The 21,696-nt window shown below is 38.2% G+C and overlaps 1 long non-coding RNA gene across 2 annotated transcripts in view; it reads right to left on the bottom strand.

The window, feature by feature from the left end:
• The window catches only part of LOC113603043 (uncharacterized), a 65,483-nt gene that overhangs the window by 25,832 nt on the left and 17,955 nt on the right, over positions 1-21,696 (bottom strand). The window contains exon 2 of one of the 2 annotated variants that reach the window (XR_003424589.2): positions 4,002-4,143. The exons of the other annotated variant lie outside the window; for it this stretch is intronic. This is a non-coding gene — a long non-coding RNA (uncharacterized LOC113603043). The remainder of the gene's footprint in view (positions 1-4,001; positions 4,144-21,696) is intronic. 2 annotated transcript variants of the gene reach the window in all.

The raw sequence follows: 21,696 nt of genomic DNA, 5'->3' as shown, positions 1-21,696 counted from the left end.
AGCACAATAAAGCTGACTTAAAAATAAAGCCATAGTAACTACAAGAGTAAGAGCTGTTTTTTTGTTTGTTTGTGTTTTGGTTTTTTTAGAGAGCAAGAGAGAGCAGGGGAGGGGCAGAAAGAGAGAGAGAGAGAATCCCAAGCAGGCTTCGCACTGTCAGCACAGAGCCTGATGTGGGGCTCGAACTCACGAACCATGAGATCATGACCTGAGCCAAAATCAAGAGTTGGATGCTTAACCAACAGAGTCACTCAGACACCCCAAGAGTAAGAGCTTCTAAAGTGTGGTAACCCTTGATGGGAACTACCCCCAATCCTGCCTAAGGGATTTGAATTAAAAATTGACTACAAGTAGAAATCAAAAAACTGCAAACCTCTCCAATAGCATCTAACACCAAAGAAACAGACATTCTCATCCCCTGCCTTATCCAGTCCTTTCAGCCATTTCTCATATAATGTAAGGTTGCTAGACCCTCCTCTTCTTGCTTCTTGTTGCCAGAATCATTCTCAGAGTATCGATTCCCATAATTAAACCCAATATCCTAGCAATGAGGAATAAAGCAGGGCTTCTATAAACTGGACACTTTTTCTGCATTAATAGAACACAATATTCCTTTAGCTTTTTTAGTATTGACTTAGAGCTTTGAATAAATATTTATCAGAGGTCAGTTTAATGCGCAGAGCACTAAAATAGGCAATCTGCTATCTTAAACACTATGTGAGCCATATTCAGCCCTCCAATAGGGATTAAAGTCACCTCAATAGATGGTGATAGATGAATTAATGCATGATCAAGTGCCAAAATGAGCACTGCAGATTCCAAGGGCTTTAGTAGTTCAGAGTCAAGGAGTAGTTACGGCAGACAGGACTTAACAGCTAACATTCATTGAGTGTTTATTTGGTGCCAGGCTCTGTCCCGTGTTCTCTCAATAGCATGATCTCATTTAATCCTCACATCAACCCTGTGAGTTAGATACTATTATTATCTCCATTTCACAAGCAAGGAAACTGAGCCTTAGAGATGTTAAATAATTGATCCAAAAGTACACACTCATAATTGGGAAGATCTGGTTCTTGAACCTAGACAGCCTGACTCCATTCTGTTCTGCATTCTCCCTACACAGCTGTGGTGCCATCAGTTTCTCAGTCATGCCCGAAAAATCAGAGGTGTCTCATTTAGCTTAGTTCATGGTGGCTGCTTTCTGATCTTCAGGGACTGACACTTCTAGGCTCCCTTTTTTATGTGAAACCAGGCAAACTGGACCTAATGAAACAGTCTGAAGCTTTGTCACATCCTAGTCCACTGCATTCATGAGGATCCAGCCCACGTTGGCAGGTTAGGGCTCTGTGAAAATGAGCAGCAGAAACATCAAAATAACCCATAATGGAAGATTTATGAAAAGAGCTAATATTATGATCTATTTTTGATTTGGGGATAGTAACATAGATAACTCAAAACTATGTACATCTTTTTCACTCAAATAACAAGCATGACAGAATGCATAATGTGTGCACAGTGCTGCAATAGATACTATGGGTATTCACTGCAGGGCTTGGGGAGATGATTATGGATCTTTAGAAGCAGATATACTTCTTAAGTTTTTTCATTGGGACTTAAGTTTTTAATTCTAAGCACACAAGGCTATCATGACAGAGGTGAGTATGGAAAGTACTACATAATAACACCAAAGGGAAATACACTAAAAAGGAAAAAAGCCTCGCTCCAAAATTCATTGAGAATGTTTATATTAATTGAAAGCCAATAACTCTAGACCTATTATGATCATATTCACAGCCTCAGGAGGACAGTGATGTGAATAATGATAAAGTAGAAAGAATTCCTTCCACGATGATAAAATATTTGGTCTCTTTATACTGTTCTGAGGGGAGGGAGCAAAAAAAAATTTGTCAAGAAACATATGAATAGTCCCTATTAGACTAATGAAAAGTGAAAAGTGATTTTATGTTCTTTGTTAAACAACTTAAACATTTACCTAGGCAAGTACTATATTTCAGGAGCCAAATTCTGCCTCAAAGGGAACCAGCTGGCCATGAAATATAATCTGTAGTTGGATGGAGGCTAAACAAAGTTTAGTTCTTCGTGCAGAACATGCAATGAAGATGGAAAGCACATTGCCCTGGGATTTGTCTGGAGCAGGTGTCAGCAGCCTCTGTGAGGCGGCTGCCAAGTCTCTATTTATTCACTCTCTCACGAACTGGAAGAGGGAAGAATTCTAGTATCTTTAGGTCACTCACACACACACACAACATGCCCAGAAGTGGATGCACTTTAACGCAGGTAGGTTAAATCTATAGAAGAAACACTATGAAAAACACCTGGTCTGTGTCTGCTGCTCCACTGAAAATGTGGGAATAGGGTATCCACCCCCCCAACCCCTCTTCAAAGAACCTCTCTTCCCACCATTCCAGTTAAAGCTCCTAGAGCTTCTTTAGAGTCCTCAAGAATTTCCTTTTATAACACAAATACCCTTAAGACAGACTACATCTCACATCTATTAGTGCAAAGCCTTAGTGAAGCTGAAAGACTGATAACACTCAAGCATTGTTATGATCTTATGATTCAAGAAGAGAACATTTCAGTTCCATATGTTTATCTGGTCCCATTGGTGTGGGCGTGAGGGGCAGAGTGACAGGGAAAGGCCAAGGGTATTGTTGATTACAAAAGGGAATAGTTGCTTATTTTCTTGCTGTACTGCTTATCTGTGTTAAGATCTCAGAGGAAGGTGTAGTAGATCAGCTTTGAGGCTAGAATACCACATTACAATCATATTTTACATATATTTATGCTACTGAATGGGTCGGTAAACAACAATAATTGAGTTCTGACCAGAAGCAGCATACTGCATTTGGGATTTATGAGAACAGCAAACAATATAGTGTGGTTTACCCCTAGTTTGCCAGGAAACAGAATTTTTGCTACTATTTACCTACTTACCAGAGACAACAGGAGCAATGGAATTAGTTTTCTAGGGCATCATGTTAAATAATAAGAGTCTTAAGTGCACTTGGATCAATTAAGGAAACATTTCCTTTTTCTGTTTTATTCCTATATATTTCTTTTCTTTTCTTTCTTTTTTTTTTTAGATTGAACTTAAATAGTCTTTAATCTACCTATAAGAAGAGGAATGTTATGTAAGATTGATGATAGAGAACTAATTAGAGACCTTGAAAAATGTTCATAATTTGATAAAATTCTGTTATCGAATAGGAAATGATAGCCACCTTCAGACTCTACAATTAGAAGCTTTTATCCTATTCTCTCTGGCTTCCATATCCACCCATATATCTAAGATATTTTGGTATTGGTCTTGACCACCTGATCTTCATCTCCTACTTCTTTGAGTAAATTGCACAGCTTCCTTGGCAAAGTAGTTACACACCTCTCAACAATCAATCGGTATATTTTGGGTAGCATACCACCATCCTGGCCCCTGGCCAATTAGAACAACAGATCCCCCAGGAGATTGGATGGGGATCACATTACCCAAGTTGGTCCCATTACAATGGTTCCCAGGATTTGTGTGGAAACCGCCAGAGAAGACACTGTCTCCCTTTTCCTATGGACTTGAATGTTAGAAAAGTTAGGTCTAGAGCTACCCAGATAATAAAGCCAGCCCAGGAGATAGAAGAATGCAGAGAAATGTCAAAACTAGGCTCTGATATCATTTGAGTCCTGCATCAAACCCCTAGATTCTCTGTTACATGAGCCAATATGTTCTGTTTCTTAAGCTATTTGGAGTTAACCCTCCTTTCTCACACAATCAGAAGACACCTCTCTGAAAGAACAATTTGGTTGCTTCTTCTTACCCAATGAGTATTATGTCCTTTTTGTTTCTATTCTCTAATTCAGCATATTAGATATTTAACAAAAATACCATATTTCCTGGACTAAAGCATATTTTTTCACACTTTATGTCCAAAGAAACTTTGAGGAGTAAGTTGTGATATAGCTGGCATTGACTACACATTGACAAAACTTACCTAAGTAAAAGAAGAGCCTTGCTTCAAGTTGTGATCTGTTTTTGCACTGGGGTCACACATTATACAGCTGCACATTGACTTAAATTCAGATTCCAAATTTTCATTTAGAATGTTTTCAAAATTACTGCATTATGAAACAGCACTGTAATGAAACATTGTGATAGCAGAAGAAAAGATTACCTGGCAGAAGTTGGGCAATGCAATTAAAGGCAACAAAAATTGCCAAACTGTTTAATAAATCATCAAACTTTCAAGGCCAGGAGAGATTGGGGCACATGATACATGCTTATAGAGAACCACAGTCAGTTCCCCAATAGCTATCTTTCAAAAATCTTTGGCTGACTTTCAAGAGAGGTTATTTAACTTCTAGAAATTCTTAATTCAATTAAAGATAAAAAGAAAGTATGAGTCTAATCAAATAGGCAATGCTTACACAATCCCAGTCTTTTCCCATGTTATAGTATCAATGTATCAATCCTAAACATGTTAAAGAAGTTAGTCTCCTAGAAAGTGTGTTTTCCACAGGGTGCTACATATGACTGCCCATAGATAAGAATGATCCAGAAGAGCCTTTAGACTTCAAATATATAGATTCAATCTTTATGAAGCCAAAGATATAAAATGCCATTGTTTACTTAAATTTATTAACATACAGGCACTATTTTATTAACAGATTCTGGTTCTAAGATATAGACTTACATGCTGATATCTCTACTTCACGCATAAAACCAGAGAATAGCAAAAAGAAGGAAGGAAAGAACAAAGGGAAGTGGAGGGAAGGAAGAAAGGGAGGGAGGGAAATGGGAGGGAGGGAGGAAGGAAAGCAAGGAAGGAAGGAAGGGGGGAAGGAAGAAAAATCTTAATGAGAAAGGAAACTCTTGGTGGATGTAAATCTATGAGATGTCATTGAAAGAAAGACTGACAGCCATAAGTTTAAGAGGCATTCAGGAATCCACTGTGTGGGAAGGCATCATAATTGGAAGTCATTATAGGCAAAAATTCTTTGGGCCCTTTGTATCTGGAGCATGTCATAGTTACTGTGCTAAGCAGTTAAGACAGTCATCCTGAAAGAAAATACTGTCCTTGCTATAGCCACATTATGTTGTATCAGGAGAACTACATCATTCCCATTGAGAGTCAATTTGGATACCATTGGGAGGCTGCCACAGCCTAGCATACGTGCAGGAGAATTCTGTCATGGAAGATAAATGTCTAAATAAAATGTATTTATCCCATAGCAACACCATGAAAGATTGCTAACAAACTCAGCCCCTCAGCTCACAAGAAAAATCTTATGCCTGAGGAATGAGTTAATAGAGACGTCTCTAAAGAATATTTCATACTGTAGGAGAAATAAAGCACATAATTTAATCAAATACCTTAAAAGCAAGAACAAGTAGTTATGAAACAAGAATAATAGCAATAAAAAATCAGTTAAAGGGTTTTTTTAATATATTAAATTTATTGCCAAATTGGTTTCCATACAACACCCAGTGCTCATCCCAAAAGATGCCCTCTTCAATACCCATCACCTACCCTCCCCTCCCTCCCACCCCCCATCAACCCTCAGTTTGTTCTCAGTAGTTAAAGGTTTTTAAAATGAAAATATACTCATTAAAATATACAACTTAATGAATAGACTAACACTGGATCTACTGTAGAGTAAATTGGTAAACTGTAATATGTCACTGAGGATTTCTTCTAGAACATAAAACAAAGACAATGGGATGTAAACTGTGAAGGAAATTTTGAGAGACATGGCAGATAGATTCAGAAGTTCTAATGCCTGACTTAAAGAATTTCCATAAAAGGAGAGAAAACACAAACAGGAATAGCAACGTTTGGAGAAATAGAGGCAAAGAATTTCTAAGAACTAAGTGATGAGATTCCTTTGTCAAAAAAGTTCACCAAGCATTAGCAGAAAAATAATTCAGTAAGAAAAAAATCCAAGTCTAGAAACTTTGGAGTAAAATTTCAGGCCATGAAAGATAGGACGTAAACCCTTCTATTTCTCCTCTTTTTCCTCTACCTAATTGGTTTCCTTTTTCTTCGACTCCTCTCTCTTTGGAGGTGGTAGCCTGGTCAAAGGGACAGGAAGTAGTGGAGGGCCTGTTGCTGAAGAGGTAATAGACCAAGGGACCAGCAACGTATGCACGGAGGGGGCAGCGGAAACCGGGGTCAAGTACCCATAAGGACAGGGAAAGGGGAACGATGAAGTGATGATGGTGAAGCTAAAGGCCAAAGATATGGCTCCTGTGGTCAGGAGATTAGCTACATACAGGAGGGTTGAGGGGAAGAGGTGAGTCACAAAAATGAAAAGGAGGAAAGCTAGAAAGAGGCCTGAGCTGTTAAACTGGAATTGGAGGTATCAGTATGAACTCATTTGTTTTAATATTTATATGGGTAGATACATAAACAGACATAGATATGCATGTATCATAATATATGTGTGTACATGTTTATATGCCACAGATATATTTTCTACCTTCTACTGAGAGGGTCTAGAAGCAATGACACTCTAGTAACTAACAATGAACATAAGTGAGTTCCCAAATCAAGCCAATTCAAATAAGTATCAACAATATCTGGATAACATAACATTTGCTAATATATACAAATATTTACATGTGTATCTATGTATATACTTGCATGTATACACATATACATACACACCAGAGTATGCATATATAGGTATGTGGGAGGGGTATATAAGTATAAGTAAGTATATATAAGTACATATATTCTAATATAAGTAAATTTACAATAAATAACCAAGTTCAACAAAGGAAGGTTCAACAAAATACAAAAAGAAAAAGAAAACCCTGGTATTATGCACACCATGTTCACTGCCCACATACAATGAAATCAGATATATAAACTAAGATAGCATAAAACAAAGTAAAAACACATAAAATAATAGCAAGTGAAACATTTATTTTTCTGGTTCTCAAAACTATCATTAGATGAATAGAGCATTTCATAATTGATGGTATCTTAAATTTGAGGAAATATGAGTCCAAATCTCTTATTCAAATTGCAAAATCCAGGAAGCTCCGAAAATCTAAAGCAATTTTATATTCATTTGGTAGCAAAATATAATCTGATCTGAAATCATTTAGTAGCAAAAGCTGATGTGAATTGACAAGAGGCTATTTAAAGACTTTATTCTACAGAGTATGATATTCTAGAGTATGTATATTCATATGTTGGTAGCAAAAAAATTAACATTTTTGAGTAAGCAGTGCTGACCCAGGCCCCTCTGGGAGAAATTACATAATAAATTCACATATAGTGTATGAATTTACGGTACCATTGTAAAATCTAAAAGTTTTTGAACTCTGAAACACACATCAGGCCTCAGGTGGTTTCTATTGGAATTGTAGACAAGTACAGTATTTCTTCTGCATTCTGAACCTAAGAAAAAAGGGTAACAAGAGAAGCTGTTCAGCTCAAATATCTATTTTTCCACCTTCTATAGCTACCCAACCAAGTATTTTTCTGTGGCAAGACCACAATTTTATGGCTATTATAATATGCAAACTTAAATTGTTTAATTTTTTCTTTGTTTTCTTTCATGCAGAGAATGATGGAATGCAAACATTTCCCTCGCTTAGAGGCAGGGTTTCAATATCAAGAAAAAGAACTAATATTTTGGTTCTTAATGATTCAATCTCTAAGAGTAATGAGCCATCAAAGTTTATCGTGAGGGAAAAAAAAAACCAGGAGAACTAAATTTGAGGAAAGGGAAAATGCCTGGAAGGGAAGCCTGAATAGAGGGGAAATGGGTTTTCCACCACCTTCCCCCCATCCCTGGCTAAAAGAAAGTTGGAAAGAGGTGAGTAAATGAAAGGGAGTACCAAAAGGAGGCCCAGGTGCCTCACAGCCCAAGAGAGAGCTTGCTGCCTGGGAAGAAACAAGTGGGTAGATCTAATTAAGGACTAATGCCAAGAGCACTATTCCAGTACCCAGAAAAGAACGGAAGGTGGGAGGCACCTGGGTGGCTCAGTTGGTTAAGCAGCTGACTTCAGCTCAGGTCATGATCTCACAGTTTGTGAGTTCAAGCCCCACATCAGGCTCTGTGCTGGCAGCCCAGAGCCTGGGGTCTGCCTCTGATTCTGTGTCTCCCTCTCTCTCTCTCTCTGCTCCTCCCCTGCTTGCTCTCTGTCTCTCTCTCTCAAAAATAATAAACATTAAAAAAAAATTAACAACAAAAAAGAATGGAAGGTGGGTAAGCAGGAACCCTGACTTGAGTGAGAATATCACTACTCTAGCTGATCCTCTCTTTAGCAATGATAAAGGACTTAATTAGAACCCATGCTTCACCTCTTCACTTACTGATTGTAAACAGGAATGTTGCCTTCTGGGTTACAGGCTTTTTTTTTTTTTTACCAATCCCTTACTGAATAACCTATTGAGGAAATCTCCCTCCTGATTGATTATGATACTTCAGGACTTCTCTAAGCCCAAGATAGAGATAAAATACTAGACAACTAGTGTAGTCGTAACAATAGGGAAATTACCCCTTGCATTTCTGCTAAAGGGGAAGGGGTACAGAAATAAACAAGACTTTATTCTATAAGTAGCCTAAGAGACTATCCTACATCTGAAGATTTGCAAACATATAATAACTTGTGCTCCTAGATATTTTAACATCCCTTTATTGATAGTTGTTTTCAGAAAAGGGGGCAGTTTTAGTTACTGAACCAATCTACAGATTTTGAAATAAAAAGTACAGGAAATCATATTAAAAATAATTGCAGGGACAACTGGGTGGCTCAGTTGGTTAAGCATCTAACTCTTGATTTCAGCTCAGGTCATAATCTTGGTTCACGGGATCAAGCCCTATGTTGGGATCTGCATGGACAGCATGGAGCCTGCTTAGGATTCTCTCTCTCTCTCTCTCTCTCTCTCTCCCTCTCTCTGTCTCTCTGCCCCTGCCCTGCTTGCACTCTTTACCAAATAAATAAATGAATAAATAAACTTAAAAAAACTATAATGAGATATCACATCATACCTATCTGAATAGCTAAAATCAAAACCATAAGAAACAACTGTTGGTAAGGATGTGGGGAAAAAGGAATCCTCTTGACTGTTGGTGGGAATGCAAACTGGTGTGACCACTGTGCAAAACAGTATGGAGTTTCCTCAAACATTTAAAAATAGAACTATCTTATGATCCAGTAATTGCACTACTGGGTATTTACCCCCAAAATACAAGAACACTAATTCAAAGGGATACATACACCCCTATATTTATAGCAGTATTATTTGCAATAGCCAAATTATGGAAGCACCCAAGTGTCCACTGACATATGACCAGAAAAGAAGAGGTAGAATATTATTCAGACATAAAAAAAAAAAGAATGAGATCTTGCCATTTGCAATGACATGGATGGAGCTAGAGAGTATAATGCTAAGTGAAATAAGTCAGAGAAAGACAAATACCATATAATTTCACTCATGTGAAATTTAAGAAATAAAACAAACAAGAAAAGGCAAAAGAGAGAGAGAGAGAGAAAAACAGACTTAACTATAGAGAACAAACTGATAGTTACCAGTGGGGAGGTGGGAGGGAGAATGGGTGAAATAGGTGATGGTGATCAAGAAATGCATCATCATGAACACAGGGTGATGTATGGAATTGCTGACTCACTATATTGTACCCCCAAAACTAATATAACACTGTACACTATATACTATACTGGAACTAAAACAAAAAATAGAAAATTAATAAAGAGTTTCCATAAATGAACAAGCTCAAGGAAGCATTATGTTAGAGGATAATTTTCCAAAGAAGACAAAATCATGACTATCATACAAATACAAAATTAACATACATCAAAGGTGTTCTTTAACCCATTAATTAAATGAGAGACCCATTATAATAGGTTCAAAAAGAGACCTCAAGGGAGACACATTCATGAATCTGTAATATTGACATGAATTTGCAAGACTGCCTTTTCCATAGGAGGAAAAATATTTTCCCTCTATGATATAAAACTTCCGTGTATGTCTACAGACAAGAATTATTTGCAGTGTTACCCATTTTGTACAACTCAACTTTACTCTGTACAAAGTTGTAAAACAGCTTAGTTAGAGACAAGGTTGCATGTTCCTATAGGTTCAGATAGGAATCTCCAAAGGCTCTGAATATATAGACAGTAGTCTTCTCTGCTTATTCCGAAGTCTTAAATTTCCCCTTATAAATATTAGTTGAATATAATTTTTAAACTATCACAGCTATTTCTGCAATTCTATAAGTCAAGCTGAAGATTCTAAGATTCTGTTTTAAAGGAAATGTTCATCATTCATGTAGATTATAATAAAATGTCAAGGCTTTTGATAATTGTCAGAGTATCAATGACAGTGAGTAGGCAGAAATGATTAGTTCCTGTTCTGATACTTACTAGATACACTTACAGTTTGTAAAAACTTAGGCAAGGATAAAGGGAGAGAAAAATATTTTGTCAATCATTACTTTAAAAATAATGTTCAGTAGAAGAAACATCTTGATAGTCATCAACAGCAATGTCAATAAATGTTTTTATATGTGCTGTAATATTTCTGGGTAAAACGGAGATCAATAGAAGGATTTTGTTAATTCTCAAGAAAGGTTATTGAGAGAAAATGTAGCAAGTAGTTCAAACTTTATTGGAAACATTATAAAGAGACCTGGTTCATCCAAATTGTAATTCCTGAAATACTTTTAACATCCTAAGACAAACAAAAATATAGCGAATTTAATGCTAATGGTTACCAACATACTAACTGTAGATCAACACAGTGATATAATGTTTTTCTTGAATATATTGCACATCACATATGCTGAAGTCCCTTATGTATAGCAGAAAGAAAACCAGCCTGCTTTTACAATTTTAAATTGTCATATCTTTGTATAAATGTTCTAGCATTCAAGTTCATGAGGACTCTCTTTGGGATTTATTTGGTGCCAAGTCTTTTGGTCACAAATAAAACCCTAAATTAAAACACCAGGAAAATATCTTTCTTAAAAATATGACTTACTGACATGAAAGATTTATATTGCAGCAAAATATAGGAATTTCCTTATATATTTTTCCAAAGAAAGTTGGGGAAACTCTACTTTCAGCTAATACACAGAAGCATACATCAGAATAGTCCTCTTGCCAAAATCAACTATCAAACGCATGAAACATTAGTTTGGCAACATCAGAGAGTCCTGAGGGCAGGGAGGACTTGAGAAGCAGAGTCCTGCAGAGAAGGTAAGCACACTGAGGTGAGCCTTTGTGCTGATTTCCCCTCAAGGCATCTGCAGATCTGTAGCAGAAACTGAAGCTAAACAGACAGACAAACCTGGTAGCTGTGCTCTGAGAGCCACAAGGACAGAATTTGTACTTGAGGGCAGCCAGTGTGGTTAAGACTTGAGAAAGAAGAGGAAATACATCAAAGTGAGCTTGAAATTCTGCTTGCAGTTTCCCTGAAAAGAGTTCACCATCTCCAAAACGGCACATACACAGAGCAAGACTCCCAGAAACCTAGCCAATAGAACAGTTTGCTAAAGAGCTAGGCAAAAATTTTAGTAGTACGGTAGTGCTGGGACGTGTGCTGAGTTTACAACTCAGGGATCACGAAAGTAAAGGAGGTGTAGGAAATAACCCCATGGTTGCACTTGAGAGCATAGAGAGGCCATACCCTAGAAATAAGAGCTATGTCCTAGGAATGAAGGCGAATTAGAACTAGACCAGTCCCATCAGAGTAGAGAATCCACTCTCAACCAGATTAAGGTCATCTTCTGTATATCTATCTTCCCATCAAAATGAAATTAAATTATCTTTGGGGAAAGACATCATCATCCAAGACCTCTATTTTTTTCTGTTGTTGTTGTTGTTCAAGACGTCCAATTCTGATCACATATTAATAGAGAAAAGAAACTGGAACATATAACAAAAAAAAAAAAAATTTCTGTTCTTGAGAACAGAAATAGAACTAAAGAGGGGCACCTGGGTGGCTTAGTCGGTTAAGCATTCGACTTTGGCTCAAGTCATGATCTCAGTTTGTGAGTTCGATCCCCATGTCAGGCTCTGTGCTGACAGCTCAGAGCCTGGAGCCTACTTCAGATTTTGTGTCTCCCTCTCTTCTGCCCCCCCTGCATGCTCTCTCTCTCTCTCTCTCTCGCTCTCTCGCTCTCTCGCTCTCTCTCAAAAATAAGTAAATATTAAAAAAAAAGAAAAAAGAAATAGAACTAAAGATGACCCAGATATTGGAATTATCATTAGAAACTTTAAAATAACAATATTTAACAGCTACAAGCTTAGGAATGAAACTGGGCCACTTTCTTATACCATACACAAAAATAATGGATTAAAGATCTAAATGTGAGACCTGAAACCATAAGACTCCTAGAAGAATATATGGGCAATAATTTCTTTGATGTTGGTTGTAGAAACATTTTTCTAGAATGTCTCCTTGGGCAATGCAAACAAAAGCAAAATTAAACTATTGGGACTACACGAAAATAAAAAGGTTTTGTAGGGGCGCCTAGATGGCTCAGTTGGTTAGGCATCTGACTTTGGATCAGGTCATGATCTCGCCATCTGTGAGTTCGGGCCCCGCGTCGGGCTCTGTGCTGACAGCTCAGAGCTTGGAGCCTGCTTGAGATTCTGTGTGTCCCTCTCTCTCTGCCCCTCCCCTGTTCACTCTCTGTCTCTGAAAAATAAATAAACCTTAAAAAAATTTTTTTTAATATACGAAACTAATACATATTACAACAGCACAAAAGGGGAGAGTTAATGAAATCAGAATGTTTGTAATATCCTTTCATTGTCCAGAAAGCAGTAAAAGACTAATATAAGGAAGAGGATACTTAATGTAGATGGTAATAATTCAAGGACGTATGTTGTAATCTCTACATTAACCACAAAAGAATATTTTAAAATGCTTTACTATCAACCTAACAGAAGTAGAAGAAGAATAAAATATACTTATTAATTCAAATAAAGTTAGGGAAGAAGGAAAAGGAGGACCCAAAGGCAAGAAGAATTAAAATCAAGCCTAATATAGTAAATTTAAACACAAATATAATGGTCAATATATTAAATATAAAATGACTACATACTACATTTAAAGGACAAAATTGTTCAAGATAGATTTTATTTTTTTTAAAAAATGTTTATTTACTTTTGAGAGAGAGACAGAGCATGAAGGGGGAGCGGTAGAGAGAGAGGGAGACACAGAATCTGAAGCAGGCTCCCAGCTCTGAACTGTCAGCACAGAGTCCAATGGGGGGCTTGAACTCACAAACCATGAGATCATGAACTGAGCCAAAGTCAAACGCTTAACCAACTGAGCCACCCAGGCACCCCACAAATAGATTTTAAAAATCTGTATACTGCTTACAAGACAATCACCTTGAATGTAAGAAAACAAAAATTGGAAGCAATATATGGAAAAAGAGGTAATATACAAACACTAACCAAAAGAGAAGTGTAACTTACTAAGATCCAATAAAGTAAACTTTAAGGCAAAAAGTAATAACTAGAAATAGAGACATAGAAATGTAATTTTTAAACAGTCAATTCAAAAGCATACTATAATACAGGCATTCCTTGTTCTATTGTACTTTGCTTAACTAAGCTTCGAAAAACCCTTCAGGTGATATCTTTTGGAATTCGGAACATCTTAGATTTTAAAAAGTTGCAGATAGTATCTTATGCAACAACCCTGGAGTGGGGGGGTGTCTAGCTTATAATGAAACATATTTAATAGTTCTTTAATCTTACATATGAATATTCACACAAAGTGGGATAAATAAAATCTATAAATTGCCACAGATCAGTTCACGTCAGATCGTAACCACTTAGCAAGTTTTCTATAATATGTGCCATTTCCCCCCAGCTTTTCAATTTTAGAATCACAAATAAGGAATTGTAGACCTGTGAGAGCAAACATTCAAATTATATTTATTTGAGCCAGGCATATTCTAAATGCCTTACATATAAAAATATCTTATCCCAACAAGCATTCATTTTACAAATGAGGAAACTGAGGCACAAAGAGTTAAGTAATTTACCCAAAGTTACATATCTAAGATGCATAATCAGGATTCTGTTCCAGAACTTATTCCTTAATCACCTTGTGATGCTGGCTCTCTGAAATCTAATTTAAGTCCTAATTACCTATAAAGCAACACATTTAAGGCCATTCGAAATAATAATTTCTAAATTCAGCTGGATATCAGTCAGTTTCTGGCCAAAGGAACCATTAGGACTGTGGAAAAACTCCCCTGCTCTGTACACACTCTTGCACTATGAACAGAAATAGAAAACCTTATTCAAAGTACCAATATGTACAATATACACCAACATGTACCAATAACCACATTTTTTTTTCTCTGCCATGCTGGCAGTGAAAGAAATAGCAGGGAGTGAGAAATTGGTGGGGGAGGCAAGCAGAAGGGAAAATAACATGTGAAAATCAATAGGATCCCAAGTGGGTAGCCCTTTGTCGTTCCCACATGTTCATCCTTCTCTTGAGAGAACAAGGTAGCAAGAGCAAGTTGTCTGGGCTTGACTAGAAGTCACATTGCATTGGCTCTCCTAGATCTCCTCTTGAAGAATTATATAAAAGTCACATTAGAATGCTGGTTATTGATTTAGAACATTTCTCACCTCTGATTCACTCAATGTAGTAGATACAGCTTGAAAAGCTTTACCAGAATTTTCTGTAACTTAAATTCAACTGCAAAAATACAATGGTTTCTTTGAGGTCTCTACAGTAACTATAGTACAGTATTAGCTTTTCTTTCAAAGTCAAATGACCAGCATTTTCCAAATTAGATTTCTTTATAGATATATAGTAACCATACTCTGTCCAAATATCTTCTGTTTAGGTGATTGGCTCTGCAGTCTAGGGCATAACTTTTGAAAAAGTGTTTTTTAACGAGATTTTTTTTTTCATTGTTAGTCAAAGAAACAAGGTATTCATTGTGTCCCTTGCCATCCTGGATATAGTCAAATCTAGGCTGTGTCTGTAGGTTGAAAATCATTTTAATTATATGTCTATATTCCTGTTGGAAAACAATCTGCCTTATTTTATACTCTTGTTTTCCTATTCCCATTTCATGCCTTGGGGCCCCAGGTAATCACAGTGTTGGCTCTTACATTTGAAAAACAAGTTTAGTGAGATTAGATTTGATTCTCCTTGGTGAAAATGTTGGTTCACTATAATATTGTATTTATGGTATTCAGGGCACATGCAGAAAGTAAAGAAGTCCGAGAATCAAAGGATCCAAGAAGTTACATAATTCTGGAAAAATGAAAAAGCTAAGTTAGCTGGACCCATCTTGAAAAATCCAAAAAAACAAATAAGAACATAACATTTATTGTTATATTCATTTATTGAGTCACTTCCAAACCCCAGCCTTGGATGCCATCAAATATTAAAAAAATAAAATAAAATAAAACATAAGATCAAATGGGCAAAAGTGGAAAAGGACAAAGGTGTATAGATGAAAGTTCCAAATAACTTAGTAGTGCCTATTATCTCTCTCCCCAAGGGCAGAAGGGCCATTACTGCCACTGTGGGACAGTGACATATTCTCCTCATTACTGAATTGAACCAATCTCCTCTCTTATGGGTGATCACAGCAAGGGTAAGTACACTAAGTGAATCAGGAAAAGAGATTGCTGGGGGGGATGTCTGCAGACAAGGCATGAAAGAGCTTTTCTCTGGGTTTTACCAGGGCAATCACATTATAGGAAGAGAAACTTTCAATCAACTAGGAAGAAAAGGTTATTATCCCTGAAGTCCTTTTTTTCACCTGGTCACAATTAAACATCATGGGTTAAGAAGACAGAAACTCATCTGAACAGCACAGTGGTCTAGGCACTTGATGGACACTTTGTTCATGTGGTCTCACTTGTGACTAAATGTCTTCCTCCCTCATCACACCCATGGGGCTACAGCAGAGAAGCTGGGCAACTTGTCCACCCTCCATCAGCAAGTGATAATTTGGAATTCAAACACAGGTCTGTATGACTTAAAAGCTTGAGCTCTTTATACCACATTTGGAAAACTTTGCCTCCCAACAAACAGGTTCCCTCCTTGCTCTTACTCTTCTCCAGAAATATACTAACTCATTCCCTTCTCTTCTCCCTTACCGGAGGCAGGAATTCTTCAAACTGGAACATCCTTGCTTCCTCTCAGACACTCCTCTTTAATCAACTGTTTTGCCTAGAACATCTTCAAGGAATCCCATCTACAAAAACACTTTGGACTGGGAACTAGCAAAGCCAGGACAAAAGGACAAAATCCTTTTGAAATGGAGGGAAGAGACGTTGTTTTTGTTAGTCATACAAATGAATCCTGGGCATTTGGGTTTAGGTCTTGGACCTAGATCCGCTACTCCAAATGGTACGAGTGTGGCCAAGTATGGGAGGTGATCTAGAATGCCTAGATTACAGGCCTCCTCAGTGTATGCAGGGCCACAAGGATGTCTGCTTCTGGGGGGTGGAAATGTGGAACACCCTCGAGTTCTTCACTTTCTTTGCTTGCCTTCACACCAGCCTCTGCTGAACAGGTAAGGGAAAATTAAAGTGAGGGTGGAGTATGCATATTAAATATGACCTTTCTAACAGTCAGAGGCCCATCAGACACAACCCCCAGCAGAGTTTAATTTCGCCTACCATAGTTTGCACAACCTCCTTTCTGCTACCGAGGTATGTGGGGGCCTGGACTCCAAGAAAAATCACACACACAGTACTTGTGGATATTTCATCCAGGTTGTAAAGAGGCATGATATAGTATTCTCACCACATAACACTTCTTTAGAGACAGGAATGTGTCAGAATTTGGTGTCTCTCTCCTGGTCGACAATTGGAAAATCCTTCCTGGCTCGCTTTGGCAGTGGGTAATAGCCAACTTACTGCTTCAGAGATTGAGTATTACTCAACTTTATTTTTTTTTAATTTCTTTAATGTTTTTATTTATTTTTGAGAGTGACAGAGAGAAACAGAGTGAGCGGGGGAGAGGCAGAGAGAGAGAGGGAGACACAGAATCCAAAGCAGGCTCCAGGCTCTGAGCTATCAGCACAAAGCCTGGATATCGGGCTTAAACCCATGAGCCGTGAGGTCATGACCTGAGTCAAAGTTGGACACTCAACTGACTGAGCCACCCAGGCGCCCTGGTATTACTCAACTTTATTAAACTCTCAGCCTTCTGAGAATACTTGTGACTTCTATGTGCTACCAATATGCACATTTAAAAAAAATTTTTTTTTTAACATTTATTCATTTTTGAAAGGCAAAGTGAGACAGAGCATGAACGGGGGAGGGGCAGAGAGAGAGGGAGACACAGAAACAGAAGCAGGCTCCAGGCTCCAGGCTCCGGGCTATCAGCACAGAGCCCGACGCGGGGCTCGAACTCACGGACCGCGAGATCATGACTTGAGCCGAAGTCGGCCACTTAACTGACTGAGCCACCCAGGGGCCTCCAATATGCACATTTTAAAAAACTGTGCCTATAATCTTAATTTATGCTTTATAAATGACACCCTGTTAGAGTAAAAGTTAAAAATAGAATTCTCCTGAACTCAGTACATGAAAGATTAAAGTTTTCCCTAAGGCTGGGAAATGAGGGAAGATGGCCCTGAAGTGGTTAAGTTTAGCCTGTAATGACTAATAACAAAAGATATGAAAGAGAAAAGAAAAGTTGACTGTGTCCTGAATGTATTAACAGTTAAAGAATGTTTATTTAACCATTCCCTTTGTTCTGATTTCATAGTCATCAAGTGAATTTCAGGCTATGATTTGACATCTCACATTCAATTATCAACAGAAATAGAATGGACTGGTCATAGACTATAGTTCTCTGGTTAGTGTGACAACTACATTTCCTATTAAAAATTAATAAACTGGCACTCAATTTTAGATATCAACCTGTGAACTTGGTTTCCATCAAAGTGTCACTGAGAAATGCATCCGTTCTCGTTGAGTTGACTAAAACTTCAAGCCTAGGGCTTCAAGCCTAGACAAGTTCAGGGCCAGATCATTTACTGTGATAAATTCACCAAAATAAAGCCTTCTCACAGGGTTCTGTAAGGTGTCTAGAAAGCCAGCTGCTGGCTCGGCCCCGACAACACACCTCTTGCAGACTGGGTCTGTCTTCACATTTCCGTGCCCTAACGTTAACCATAGCAGCCCATTAATTGCTGGCATCCTAGTCAGCCTTATGTGCAGGAATTTGCCACAAACAACACTTTCTTCACAATTACTTGGGGGGAAAATACACTTTGGTGGTTGTCTCATCCCACTGGTGTCAATTGTCGATTGTCACTTTGAGGAAGAAAAACGAAATTAAAGAAGAGAAAGTCAATAATCATTGCCCTCCTCTCACCGCCAAAACACCAAGCTAATGCACAAAAGATAACACTTAAAAAATATTCCAGACTTACAGGCTTTTTCCAATTTACTATACATGTTTACTTTCACCGGTTTTGATAAGGAAATACAAGATTTTTTTCCTGTGCAATTTTTCTCTGTCTTGAACATCTGAAAGCAGATTTGCAAATCCATCATCAAGGTAGGATACTGTAAATATATTTTATTCATGTTTACCCATGTTATCTAGAGAGTTGTTTGCTTTCCTACTGCTTCTGGGGGGAAGTGAGAGTTCTACTTCATGGGACTACCCCAAACAACAGTAATGTAATTTCATGACAGCCAACATGAAGAAGCGCTTCCCTATCAGTTTCTAGATGTATTTTGTTTTTTTTTTTCAACGTTTATTTATTTTGGGGGGGACAGAGAGAGACAGAGCATGAACGGGGGAGGGGCAGAGAGAGAGGGAGACACAGAATCGGAAACAGGCTCCAGGCTCTGAGCCATCAGCCCAGAGCCTGACACAGGGCTCGAACTCACGGACCGCGAGATCGACCTGGCTGAAGTCGGACGCTTAACCGACTGCGCCACCCAGGCGCCCCAGATGTATTTTGAATTAAATCAACTGATATTTATTGAGTCCCTAATATGCATGCTCAGCACAGAGAAATCCCCAAGTTTATATTCATGAAAATGTTATGATTGAAGTCGGTTTTATGTGTTTATTTGAAATTGTGTTGGGACAGAGACAGGTGGAGGTCTTCCTTGGTTCTCTCATGTTGCTGCCATAAAAAGCATGTTTTTCTTTTTCTGTGAAAAATTAATTAAGTTCTATAAGCCCCAGTTCTAACTCTAGTATGGGTGAAGGGGGGATTAAAATTTAACTTGAACATCTCAGCCACAGAAGTCTAGGTATAGTCCATTGATCATTAATAGCCTTTGAAATTGGTTAACAATGGGATGGCTGGCTGTTGCCATGCACAGCCATACAGTCCTGTGGAAAGAGAGTATGCTTCTGTTGCTAGAAACTCTAAGCAATGCCACCATATGAACCACACTATTCCAACCCATCAATAAAATGTTGGCAGAAAGGGAGAAGACAAATATCCCACAAATAATAAGTGATAGCCATGACAAAAGTATATGATTTCTTACCTCTTATATTACCTCTTTTTAAATATATTTTTGTGTTTACTGTTTTTATAATGTAGAAGATGAGGCATTTTCTGAATGGGTGGGGAAACTGAGGAACCAGATTCCTCGGTGGCCTGGGACAATGTCCTGGGAACGCATTTTCAGGATGCCTTGGAAAAAGGAGTGCACTCTCTCATGAGAAGATGTGATTTTGCTGGGGTTTGGCAAATAGACTATGCCAAGAGTTACACCGTTCTCTTTCCCATGAGTGAACATCAAGCTTCTCTGAGAACGAAAAGGTACAATGTTGCTGATTAGAAATAATACTGAAAGTTCAACAGACTGAATTATAGTGGCTTAGATCTATTTTTGCTTGTTTTTGTTCTTTTGTGGGGTATTTTGTGTGTGTGTGTGTGTGTGTGTGTGGCAGTGGTTGTTGTTTCTTTTTTCTTTTTTAATCTTTCTCCATTGACCTTACCTCCACTTCTGTTTATCCAGCCTTCTTCATAAGGTCTCTCAATAATTCCAGTGTAAATTAACTTAGCTTCTCCAGTCTCTGTGATTGAATATATGTGGGGACAACTGTCATTAACCATTCTACTTTAAGGCACTCTAGCTTCCTTTTAGGGAACGATTTCCCCTTTTGGTACATGATCATAGTTGGAGAGTAATTGTAGGGACAGGGTCCCACCTCTAAGTACACCTGATGTCAGCCCATTGAATGTTTTTACCCTACACTATGAATCTGAGCAACTGAGGCAAAATGAGTGGTTGACCATCATGTAGCAGTGTCACTATAACAGCAGAATCCTGACCAGACTGTTCCAGCCATGCTATGGCAGCTATACTTCTTGCTTCTCTGCTCTTCAGAACTCTCCAAAGTATTCCCCGTTCCCAAGCCTGGCCCCCTACCTGGCCTCCAACTAATTTTGAGAGCCCCCATGATACTTTTTTTTTTTTAATTTTTTTTTAACATTTATTTATCTTTGAGACAGAGACAGAGCATGAACGGGGGAGGGTCAGAGAGAGGGAGACACAGAATCTGAAACAGGCTCCAGGCTCTGAGCTGTCAGCACAGAGCCCAACACGGGGCTCGAACTCACAGACCGCGAGATCGTGACCTGAGCCGAAGTCGGACGCTCAGCCGACTGAGCCACCCAGGCGCCCCCCCATGATACTTTTTGAAATAACTTCATGGGGCGCCTGGGTGGTGCAGTCGGTTAAGCGTCCGACTTCAGCCAGGTCACGATCTCGCGGTCCGTGAGTTCGAGCCCCGCGTCAGGCTCTGGGCTGATGGCTCAGAGCCCGGAGCCTGTTTCCGATTCTGTGTCTCCCTCTCTCTCTGCCCCTCCCCCGTTCATGCTCTGTCTCTCTGTCCCAAAAATAAATAAATGTTGAAAAAAAAAATTAAAAAATAAAAAAAATTAAAAAAAAAAGAAATAACTTCAATTTTGCTTAGTCTGTGGACTTCTGTTGCACGCAAGTGATATCTCTTACCAACATACTACGTAAGTCAGTACTTGATTGTACATCTTTTCATAATTTTTGTACTTCAGTTTTGCCTCCCCAGCAGGATTTTTCGGTAAAGGGTTATCATTTACTAAATGCTGAAAATGTTAGGATAACAGAAACCATACACTGAAGGGGATTTTAAAAATAAGTAAAAGATAAAGAAACAGACTCCACAGCTAAAGCAATTTGCCATAGTTCACATACTTGGCAGTGGGATCAGGACTAGAACAAGGATTACCTGCTTTGCTGTTTATTACTCTTTCCACCAGAACAAGTTTCCTTCTTGTTCATTAAGTCATTTTTTTGGAAACATTAAGACTAAACTATGAATCATATTCTCAGATAATATTCAAAGAGAATATAACATGCATTCAAACAAGGAGCCCTAAGAGCAGTTATAGAGCCCTCTAACAAAAACAATAGAACTGCATCCGTCATTTTAGTATGTCATCCCACGGAGCTAATGGAACACAGGAAATAATTCCCGAGAATGTGCCAAAGAAAGTAATTTCCCATAAGAACCCAAGGAAATATACTCCTATAATGATGACTACAATAACTGATATACTATTCATAAGCCTTCATTTATCATGAGCTTTATAGAGTTATTTCCATACTGAACAGAAATTTTTCTCTCTGTTTCTTCCATGAGACAGCTGCAATACTTAATGTCCCAGGATTAACCAAAAGGTATC

This window comes from Acinonyx jubatus, chromosome A2 (assembly GCF_027475565.1).
Source record: "Acinonyx jubatus isolate Ajub_Pintada_27869175 chromosome A2, VMU_Ajub_asm_v1.0, whole genome shotgun sequence".
Taxonomy (NCBI): domain Eukaryota; kingdom Metazoa; phylum Chordata; class Mammalia; order Carnivora; family Felidae; genus Acinonyx; species Acinonyx jubatus.
Note: the sequence above shows the minus strand (reverse complement) of the source record. Positions and strands in the feature narration are given on the sequence as shown.